The sequence below is a fragment of the Panthera tigris genome, chromosome X (genome assembly GCF_018350195.1).
Source record: "Panthera tigris isolate Pti1 chromosome X, P.tigris_Pti1_mat1.1, whole genome shotgun sequence".
Taxonomy (NCBI): Eukaryota; Metazoa; Chordata; class Mammalia; order Carnivora; family Felidae; genus Panthera; species Panthera tigris.
The window spans coordinates 77728378-77740847 of record NC_056677.1 but is presented as its reverse complement, the minus strand read 5'-3'; positions in this window follow the sequence as shown (position 1 = coordinate 77740847).

Sequence of the window (12470 nt, the reverse complement as noted above, 5' to 3'; positions counted from 1 at the left end):
TTATTCATGCAATATGCTGAGAATCATTTGTGTGGTTATTTGAAGCTATACTTAACTAAATTTCAAATAGATAGCACAACATGATGATTTGTTTCACTGTTGATGGATCTTTGGTTTGTTCCAGTTTAGAGTTATTAGGGACAACAATACTATCAACATTCTTGTCCATGTATCTATCTTTTACCCATTTAATTATCATGTTGTTTGTGTTTGTCTTACTTATTTGCAGGATACATACAAATGTGAGTAAGTGTTTGTGTGTGTATGCGTGTGTGTGTGTATGTGTGTGTGTGTAATCTAGATACTAATCCTCTGTTCATCATATGCTTTGCAAATATTTTCTCCCAGATTTTAGTCATTTTAGTTTTTTTAAGATGACTTTTAATAAATAAAAGTCCTTACTTGGTTTTAACAGAGTTGAATTTCAATGATCTCTTTCTCTATCATTTGTGCTTCCCATATCTTATCTTCTTTAAGCATTCATTTCATATACTGGAAGAATAAAAATATTCTCCTATAAATGCCTTTGAAAATAGGGAGGTTTTATTCCCCTTATATTTAAATCTTTGGTCTTTATGAAAAGGATTTTGTGTATACAGTATAAGGAAAGAATCTATTTTTGTTTACCTGTTGCTGTATAACACACTATCCCAAAACTTAATGAATTAGAACAATTTGTGATTATCTCCCATGGCTCTGGGGATCAACAAGTTCACTTAGGATCCCTCATACAGTTACTGTCAGATGGTAGCCGAGTCTAGAGTCAACTAAAGTCTTCTTCATTCATGTATCTGATGCCAGGGCTGATGCAAGGGCTGTATCTCTGCTCTCATATCCTTTCTCCACAGGGCCTCTTCAGGTGGCTGACTTGGGTATCTCCACAGAATGAAGATCTAAGGGTAGTCAAACTTCTTACATATTGGCTAGCTTCCCCTGGGACAAGTGTTCCAAGAGACAAGAAGTGGAGACTTCCTGTTTTTAAAGCCCAGGAACTGGCACATATTTTATTGTTCTGGCATATTATATTGTTCTGTAAAGTAATACAGTCTATCCAATTTCAATGGAAGGATAAATTGATGCCACCTCTTGATGCGGTGGGGGGGGGGGGGTTCAAAGGATTTGAAACCATTTTTAGTTGACCATAGTGTTCAAATATATTTTTTCCAATAACCAACTGATCCACTAAAATCTACTTGAGGTGAGTACCAACAAAAGACCACTTTAAAGTTAATTTTCAGGGAATATATTTATTCCACCATCCAACACCAATTTTTGAGATAGGCAATTTTCATTAAGAATCCCTTAGTGTGTAAGGAAGAGTACTTTTATTTCCAGTCTACTTTTGTACTAAGGACATCACTTTTTGAAATCCTAGTTTTATGTAAGAATAAGAGCGTTATAGTAGATTTCCCATCTGGTCAGCCCTTGTCCTTATCTCTGGTCCTTCACCCTCCACAGGTCATAAAAAACTGAAAACTCAAGTTCAATCTGTTGTTAATGCACTCCAGGCAAATTGAACTTACTCCTCTCAGTTTGTTTTTTTGTTTTTTACTTTCTCTGCATATTCCTTACTTTCTCAGCAATTCACTTATGCATTAAATACTCAAATACTCACACACACACATTGTTGAGCAAAATCAGAAATTAATTTATGGTAGTCTTATGGAAATGAAAAAGGGTGGAGAAAATGAGAGAATAACAATGGAAACTCTGCTCCCTGAGTGTGAAATTCATTGGCAGCCTTCATTGCTTCCCTAATCCTTGCAATATGCTGATTTGTTTTGTTTTGTATTTGCATTGCTATTGTTAAGAAAGTGAGCTTTTTATAGCTCACCCCAAGGAGATAGATAAAACACACTCATCCCCATCTAGGTAGATAGTGAACCAGAAGTGGATCACTACTATCTTGTTGAATTTACAAATAGTATTCTCCCAACAATGTAATACTTTAAGTGAATAGTTTTTCTTGAATTTTTTTTGCAATCAACATTACTAGGTAGATATGAAGATTTGAACCTTGAGAAAGAGAGGAATAGATGAGAATTTATGGCAATTTGGAATGGTGATGTTTTGTATTATATTTTGTTGTTGTTCTGTTTGTTTTACTTGGGAACATTTGCATGTGTCCTAAAAAGAAAACCATTAAGTTATATGCTTCAAATACAGTTTTGTTAACAAGTAAGGTTTTAAAACAAAACTCTGGGTCTTGTCACCTGCATGAACCTAGGATGAGATAATATAATACAGCATTTTCAATGATCTTAATGTGTCCCTCAAAATTCATAACCCCCAAGTTAATGGTATAAGAGGTGGGACCTTTAGAAGTTGATTAATGCCCTTATAAAAGAGGCCCAAGAGAACTCCTTTGTCCTTTCCACCATGTGAGGGCACAAAGAGAAAGGACCATCTATTGACCAGAAAGCAAGCCTTCACTAGGAACTAAATCTGCCAAAGCCTTGATCTGGTGCTTCCCAGGTTTTAGATCTGTGAGAAAAAATTTCTGAAGTTTATAAACTACCTAATCTCTTGTGTTTTGTTATGGAAGCCTAATAAACTAAGGAACTAGCCAAGAACAAGATTTCTGATTTTATTTTCCAGTTCCACCATTTCCTAGATAGATCATTTTTGCCAAGTCACTTAATCCTTCAACCTTAGCTACCTCATCTGTAAATTTAAACAAATGAATGTTAAATGGATAACACATGTCAAGTATAAGCTTAGTCGTAACATTTATTTTCCTGGTACTTAAGCACATAAGTCTAATTGTTGTTACTCTTAAAATAACTATTAATATGAAATGACCCCCGGTTGTAATCAGAGGTATTTGTTATATGTACTACTTAAAATCAATAGTTTTTACATATGAAGATGACTGACCTAAGTTAGTTTAAAACAATTGCACCAAAATAACTATGTCAAATTTCCTTCATCTCTCAATAAGGACCTAGTTAAGTCCTTCACAAAGGTAATAGTCTAGTCTTTTATGAATAATGTTTGTGGACAGGAAAACTTTCAGTGGAACTAGCTTTCTTTCAACCATAACTGTATTTCAGTTAATATTGAAAAACAATGTCCATCACATCAGGGCAAGGCAATCGGAATTAAGAAGAATCCAATGTGTTTAAGATTCTTTGCTATATTTTTTACATGATCAAGAAAGTGTTGACTAGGCTAGCCTCTTCAGTGTACAGTTTCACTTAACTATTCTATTTACTAATGATCACCAATGGCGTCTATAATTTAGATGTAATGGTTAAACAATCACCTTTTGCATTTGAATTGAAAAAAGAAATAAGAGATTCATTTAATTGCTAGCAATTTTCCTCATTATATAAAAACCCTTCCTTAATAACATAATAACAGTAACATAATAATAACAAATATTTAAACAGTGATTTTTGCTCATTCATTCTGAGCACTTTGTAACTCATTTTGCTCTTTAAAAGCCAAACTATGAATACTAAATGGCCTCATATAACATATAAGCTATTGGGCTGAACATAGTATAATTTCAATATTTTTTAAGGACAAATAAAAGAGATCATGGTAAGAGTTGAGGAGAAGGGAGCTTTTTCTCTTTCTCCTATCCTATTGTATCATTGTAATAATGTAGTCAACCAGAGTAACACAAATCTGTACAATTTAGTCTTCTTCTTTTTGTCTTCCTCCCCCTTTCCAGACTTGTATATTCACCCCTATACATAATCTCCTTATTGTATTCTTGGAAGTGACTTGTTGTAATAACAGATTGGGGGTGAATAATTTTGCCTTTCTGGATGAAAGAGAAAGAAAAACATATGATATGCATTAGTCTTATTCTGTGGTTTGACTACCAGCTGCTCTGAAACAGTTCACAAGGGACTAATGTGGATTTGATTAGAAAAATCTGGGGTATCGAGAAGGTCAAACAATTTCTGGAAAATTCCTTTTGAATTAAATCCAAGTGACTTATTCATGATTGTATCTATTCAAATTGTTGAGAGACAGAGTGAAACAAAACATAGTCTTAACAGCTATTTAAAAAAACAAATTCTTGGAGTTTGTTCCCAACCTATGTCAACTATCTCTATAGACTGGGTGCATATCCCAGAGGGTACTCTAAGGGTTAATTAGCTTCTTTGAATGTGAAAATGTACTAAATAAACATGTGACAGATCAAACCCACCACTAGAAAAAAGAAACCTGATTTGGGGTGGGGGCATGAAAATATTTATAATAGATTTTTGAATGATTTTCATTCTAACTTTGTAACAATAAAAAGAAAACATCCTTAAGGGGCATATTCCCTTGTATACACTGAAAGAGGGGGGTGAAGAAGGTTAAAAAAATCATAAGAAGCTAATATAATACTGTGATCCATAACCAGTGACTGGAAGTGGGAGGCTGAGTGAGAATGAAGCTGAGCCATATAATAATGTACAGCAAGGCTCTATGGCTAGAAAAAAGAAAGCTAATCTTTCAAGAAAGGAAATAGGACACTGATCTTAGGAGGTAGAGAGCACTGTGATATAGAAAGCAAGAGACAAGACTGAATAATGACGTGGACTTGTCCCAGAGGAAATAATACAGAAGGAAGAGGAGGTGGGTAATATTAATGTTATGGTAGACACTATAATACCAAACCAAGACTGCTGATCCAAACGTAGGGGCAGAGACATGATGTAGTCAAAACTTAAGGGAATGATCAAAAATGGGGTAGAAAAATTTACATCTGCAAGGCAATAAGCTAGTCATAAAATGCTGTTTATCAGGTTGAAAAAAATAACAGGACACAGTAAAATGTTGAGGAGATGGATGGCAAGACAACATAATGTCCAAAAGCAGTTTCAATCAGGTATTGGAACATGAAAGAGGAGATATGGAACCATAACAGAAAGCAAGAGGTACTGAAAATTAAATAATACTGAGGGTAAAAGGCAGGACATTATAGGAAGAAGTTTGTAGTATAGTAAGAGTATGGTTGTTATGCATGTTATCTAGGATTTCAATTAAAAAAGAGTTCAGAAGAAGGAATAGAAGTATTCATATATATGGTTGACTCATTGAACCCATATCTGGTTTTCATAATTACCTTACATGTCCAGTTTGCATTAGCTCCTGCAGAATAAATGTGTACTCCTGCTCACATCACTCTGATATCATATTAGCCTCTCCTTCAAGAAAATAATGATAATAGCTTTCATTCCCAATTAAGAGTTTTGAATGCCATCATTCTCTACTATTTCATTTCAAGGCAGTAATTCCATACAACAAATTTGCTAGTACTGTCACCAGTCCAGACCTCTGGGAAATTCACTTTGTTGATATTAATCATTTAATTCGTTTTTAAAAAAATTTAATGTTTATTTGTTTTTGAGAGAGAGAGACAGAACGTGAGCAGGGGAAGGGCAGAGAGAGAGGGAGACACAGAGGATTCAAAGCAGCTCTGTCAGCACAGAGCCTGACATGTGGCTTGAACCCATGAACTGTGAGATCATGACCTGAGCCAAAGTCAGATGCCCAAGCGACTGAGCCACCTAGGGGCCCCTCATTTAATTCAAAGTTTAAACTTTTTACTGGAATTGTAAAGTTAAAGTGTTGTTATGAGCTTTTCTTTCTTTATTTTACATGAAGTTGGACCCTAAAATGCATACAGAGCATTCCTTAAAACCCAGACTACAAAATAATGATTTACCTAGTTACCTCTCTGAATTGGCTAGATAAAAGCCATAAACCTTACATAATAAAGTTTTCCTCTAAATATCAAAATCCTGGGGCGCCTGGGTGGCTCAGTCGGTTAAGCGTCCAACTTCAGCTCAGGTCACGATCTCGCGGTTCATGAGTTCGAGCCCCGCATCAGGCTCTGGGCTGATGGCTCAGAGCTTGGAGCCTGCTTCCGATTCTATTGTCTCCCTCTCTCTCTGCCCCTCCCCCATTCATGCTCTGTCTCTCTCTGTCTCAAAAATAAATAAACGTTAAAAAAAAACAAAAAAAATAAATATCAAAATCCTTAAGAGAATAATAATTTGTAGTATCCAGACCAAGATTTCATGTACAAGATCACCATGTATCCTACATGGGTTTTAATAATTTATAGTATCCAGACCAAGATTTCACATGCAAATCACCAAGTGTCCCACATGGGTTATGGGCAAAGGCTATTACAGCTTCATGGCTACATTGCCAGCTAAGCCTCACTTACTTAATCCTCTACCTGTCCTTCTATATGTCACCCAAGCTAACTGATCCACAGAAGATAGAGGGGTCTTGGTTTGGAATAAAATTACCACTTTAAGTGTTCTTTAATTGTTTAACCCAAAACAAAGTCAGTGGCACTACCCACAACCTATTTCAACTAGCCAATCAAGATTGGCCCATCTACTTATTGCAACAACTTGCTTGAAATGTTATTTATTTTTATCATGCACAATAACTTCTTCAGTATAAAAGTTAATAAACATTCAATGCAGAAACATAAACAGAAAATCAAAAAAGAAAAATGAAGATGAAGGTTTCAATATACATTTATCCAAAGGAGATATACAAATGGCCGACAAGTATGTAATCAGATGCTCAACATCAGAGAGATGGAAATCAAACTATAATGAGAGGGAGAGAAGATGGCAGTGGAATGGAAGCACCCTAGGCTTATTTCATCCCATGAACACAACTAGATAACTATCATATCATTCTAAACACTCCAGAAATCAACCTTGAAGACTGGCAAACAAACTTCACATCTAAAAGGAGAGAAGGAGCCAAATCAAAGAAGATAGGAATTGCAGAGATATGCTTAAGGGATAAAGGGATCACAGGTGCTGTGGAAGGGAGGGAGCTGTGGTTGTGGAGAATGGTGAGAGAGAGGGGAGCACACAGGGGAATGCAAAAGCCATTGGGTGGAAAATGAGAGGGGTTGATTTTCATGATTTCTTGCAACCAGCTAGGATTAAAGACTGGACCTTTAACGGTTAGTGGACTTGTCTGGGATAGAGCTCTGAGGTCACTGCCTTACTCCTGGAGAGAAGGCAAGTAAAGAACCAAGGAAATGGCTTAGAAACAGCAATCTGAAGAACTCCTGGGGCACACAGAGGGGAGATTATTCACTCTTCTTGCAGCACATCCTTGAGAGGCAACTTTCACAAAAAACATCTCTCTGGGGACAAAGGAAATGGCTGGCACCATTTATCTCCCCCATACCTCAACAGAAAGATATAGCCCCCTGCAGGAAGCAATGAAGTGCCAACACTGGCTGCCTAACCTGCTTACACCAAGTCCCACACCCTTGCATTCTGGTGGGACTGCCCTTCTCAATCAAACTTGTCTCAGTTCCAGCACGGTGGGCCTATTTCCCAGAAGACAAGCAGAAACTGTTGCCCACAAACACATCTCCTGACCAGAGAGTTCTGCAGGGCTTCAGTTCTAGTGGAAGTAATATCATGTCTTATTTAACAAGCAGACCAGAGCATACCTAGTTAAAACTCACCACCACGTTCTGGTCAAGGAACAAACACTGCCCACTGCAGTCAAGGAGAGCCTCTGCAGACAATTAGCCTGAGGGATAGAGCAGCCAAAACACAACAGCAAAGCACATGCAGCACACACCAGAGACACTCCCTGAGGTACCAGGCCTTGAACACTAAATGACCTCTTTTCCATAAAGCCATTACTCTCAGGAGCAGGAAACATAAGGGGGTTTTCTAACACAGAAAAGGCAGAGACTTAGACAAAATGCCAAGACAGGGGAATTCATCCCAAATGAAACAACGAGATAAAGTCACAAGCAGAGATCTACATGAAGTAGATATAAGTAACATGCTTCATGGAAAATGTAAAGCAACAATCATAAGGATACTACCTGGGCTTAAGAAAAGAATGAAAGACTTCAAGGAGACCTTTACCACAGAGATAAAAGAGTTAAAAAAGAATCAATCATAAATTAAAAATGCAATAACTGAGATTATAAACAGGCTTCATACAATGAACACAAGGCTAGAAGAAACACAGGAATGAATTAATATATAGAAGACAAAAGAATGGAATAAAATGAAGCTGAACAAAAGAGAGAAAGAAGAATTATGCAACACTAGAATAAACTTAGGGAACACAATGATGCCAACAAATGTAATAACATTCATGTTATAGGAATCTCAGAAGAAGGAGGAAGAAAAAAAGGAGGGCAGAAAATTTATTTGAGGAAATAATAGCTGAAAACTTCCCTAATCTGGGGAAGGAAATACATCTAGAACCAGGACACACATAAACACCAAGACATATTGTAATTAAGTTGGCAAAATATAATGATAAAGAAAAAATCTTAAAAGCAGCAAGACAAAAGAAATCCCTAACTTATGAGAAGACCCATAAAGCTAGCTGCAGATCTTTCAACAGAAACTTAGCAAGTCAGAATAGAGTGGCATGATATATTCAAAGTGCTGAATGGGGAAAAATATGAAGACAGGAATACTCTATCCAGCAAGGCTGTCATTCAGGATAGAAGGAGATATAAAGAGTTTCCCAGACAAACAAACAAACAACTAAACTAAGGGAATTTGTGACCACTAAACCACTCTTGCAAGAAATACTAAAGAGGATTCTTTAAGGGGAAAGGAAACACCAAAAGTGACAAAGACAAGAAAGAAACAGAGAAAATATCTATAAACAATGACAAAGCAAGTAATAAAATGGCACTAAATAATACAAACGATAATTAATCTGAATGTAAATGGGCTAAATGCTCCAATCAAAAGACACAGGGTGTCAGAATGGATAAAAAAAAAAAAAGACCCATCTATATGCTGCTTATAAGAGATTCATTTTAGACATGAAGACACCTGCAGATTGAAAGTGAGGAGATGGAGAAACATTTATCATGCACAAAATATGTCAAAAGAAAGAGAAACAATAGTTATATTGGGCAAACCAGATTTGAACCAAAGACTGTAATAAGGGGGAAAAAAGGAGGGAAGCAAACCATGATACTCTTAACTATACAGAACAAACTGAGGGTTGGTGGAAGGGATGTGAATAGGGGATGGGCTAAATAGGTGATGGGTATTTTTTTTTTTAATTTTTTTTTCAACGTTTTTTATTTATTTTTGGGACAGAGAGAGACAGAGCATGAACGGGGGAGGGGCAGAGAGAGAGGGAGACACAGAATCGGAAACAGGCTCCAGGCTCCGAGCCATCAGCCCAGAGCCTGACGCGGGGCTCGAACTCACGGACCGCGAGATCGTGACCTGGCTGAAGTCGGACGCTTAACCAACTGCGCCACCCAGGCGCCCCTAGGTGATGGGTATTAAGGAGGGCACTTGTGTTGCACACTGGGTGTTATACGTAAGTGATGAATCACTAAATTCTACTCCTGAAAACAACGTTACGCTATATGTTAACTAACTAGAATTAAAATAAAAATTTGAAAAAAAGTATAACAAGAGATGTAAATGATAATATCATAATAAAGGAAACGATCTAACAATTATAAATATTTATGTGCCCAACATGAGAGCATCTAAATATATAAAACAATTATTAAAAAATATAAAGTAACTCATCGATAATAATACAATAATAGCAAGGGACTTTTACAGCTCACTTACATCAATGGACAGATCATCTAAGCAGAAAATCAACAAGGAAACAATAACCTTGAATGATATACTGGACCAGATGGACTTAACAGATATATTCAGAATATTCCATCCTAAAACAGCAAAATACACGGTCTTTTCAAGAGCACATGGGACATTATCCAAAATAGATCATATATTAGGTCAATGAAACAGGCATCAACAAATACAAAAAGATTTAAACCATACCATACACCTTTTCTTGGCACAATGTTATGAAACTGGAAGTCAACCACAAAAAAAAAAAATTGGAAAGACAGACCACAAGTACATGGAGGTTAAACAACATGCTACTAAACAATCAATAGATCAAATAGGAAATCAAAGAAGAAATAAAAAAGTACTTTGGGGTGCCCAGATGGCTCAGTTGGTTAGGCATCTGACTTGATTTTGGCTCAGGTCATGATCTCATGGTTCATGAGTTTGAGCTCCACATTGGGTTCTCGTCTGACAGTGCATAGCCTGCTTGGATCCCTTTTCTCTCCCTCTCTCTCTGCCCCTACCCTACTCATGTGCTCCGTCTCTCAAAATAAATAAACTTTTAAAAAAGTAATTTGAAAGAAATGAAAATGAAAACACAATGGGCCCAAACCTTTGAGATTCAGCAAAAGCAGTCCTAAGAGGGGAGTATCTAGCAATACAGGCCTACCGTAAGAAGCAAGGAAAACCTCAAATAAACAACCTAACCTTATACCTAAAGAATTTGTAAAAGAACAATGAATGATGCCTAAGCCAAAAGAAGGAAGGAAATAATAAATATTAGAGGTTGGCGATAAGGTGGCAGAGGAGTAGGGCAACCCCAAGCTTGCTCCTGCCTGGAGCACAGGTAGATAAATCTCACATTATTCTGAACACCCAAGAGATCAATTAGAAGTCTTAGTGAACAATGTTCCATCTCTTCAAACCAGAAAAACAACCCATGGGAGGTAGGAACTGCATAGAGTTCATGGGGGAAAAGATCCATATATATTCCCAAAGTAAGGGATCACTGACCATGGTGGGAGTAGCAAGAAAGAAGGAGAAAAGAGAGTAAAAGCATGAAAGAAAAAAGAATGAAAATGGTCATAGGGGACTACACAAGAAAACTATTCTCCAAAACCTTTGATGGGGAAAATGGAGAGGCTTACAATACTGTCAATTTTCTATAAAGAGCAGAACACAAATTCCAGTTTCAGAGGTTTGTGGCATCGCCAGGTTTACACCTAAGAAGATGAACAGTGCTCCAGTGGGAGAGCAGAACTGAGCATCATCATTGGACAGCCTAAGGATCCCCAGGGTCACATGGGGAAAAGTGGTTCCTTTGCTTGGAGTGAATTTGATAGAGGTCATATGACTTCTCCAAGGACAAAAGATCCCGGGGGAGCCACAGAGCTGTCCCACTCACTAATATAGGAACAAAGATGCCAGCAGAGGTATGCAAACCCTGGCACTTGCTGTGTGTTGAAATTGGCCTTAAACTCTGATCCACGGCATGGTCATGCAGCTATCTTCTGTGACAAGCGAGCACCAGCCACAACACAGGGAGACCCTCTCCCAGAATATCTGGGTGGGTCATGCCACAGGGGTCTCTGATGTGTGGGGTTCTGAAACAGAGTCATGCCTAAGTTAAAACACGGAGTGAAGCACCCTTTGGCAAGGAGACAGCTCTGACACAGGGTGAAGGAGGGGATCTGACAGAAACCAGGTACACAGGAGGGAAGGTTTGCTGAGGAGGGGTGGCACACATTTCCTGCTCCTGTTTTCTCCCTACATCCACCATTTTGATCCACCTCAGTAAGCTAACTAGCCATGATCACATATGACAAACTAGATTTTTTTTTAAAAAGACTGTACCAAGTGATAAAGAAGGGCACTATATCATAATTAAAGGGTCTATCCATCAAGATCTAACAATTGTAAATCTTTATGCCTCCAAGTTGAGACACAAAAATGCATAAATCCATTAATAACAAGCATAATGAACTCATGGATAATAATACAATCATAGTAAGGGACTTGAGCACCACACTTTTAGCAATGGACAGATCATCTAAGGAAAATATCAACAAGGAAACAATGGCTTTGAATGACACACTGGACCAGATGGACTTCAAAGATATATTCAGAACATTTGATCCTAAAGCAGCAGAATACACATTGTTCTCAAGTGCACATGGAATATTCTCCAGAGTAGATCACATACTGGGTCACAAATCAGCACTCAACAAGTACAAAAAGATCGAGATCATACCATGCATATTTTCAGATTACTATGCGGTGAAACTTGAAGTCAACTGCCACAGAAAATTTGGAAAGCCCAAATACATGAAGGTTAAATAACATCCTACTAAAGAATAAATGGGTTAACAAGGAAATTAAAGAAGAAATGAAAATACATGGAAGCAAATGAAAATGAAAACATGACAGTCCAAACCGTTTGGGATGTAACAAAGGCAGTCCTAAGAGGGAAATATATTGCAATTCAGGTCTCACAAGAAGCAAGCAAGCTAAACTTACACAAGAGGAGGTAGGAAAAGAACAGCAAATGAAGTCTAAATCCAGCAGAAGAAGAGAAATAATAAAGATTAGAGCACAAATAAGCGATATAGAAACAAAAAATAGTAAAATACAAACAATTATAAGAGAATACACCACGAAATACAATTATAAGAGAATACCATGAAAACTTATATGCCAATAATCTGGGAAATATGGAAGAAATGGACAAATTCCTAGAAACTCACAAACTGCCAAAACTGAAATGGGAAGAAATAGAAAATTTGAACAGGCCCATACCCAGCAAAGAAATCAAATCAGTAATCTAATATCTCGCAACAAACAAGAGTCCTGGGAAGGATGGCTTCCCAGGGGAATTCTACCAGAAAT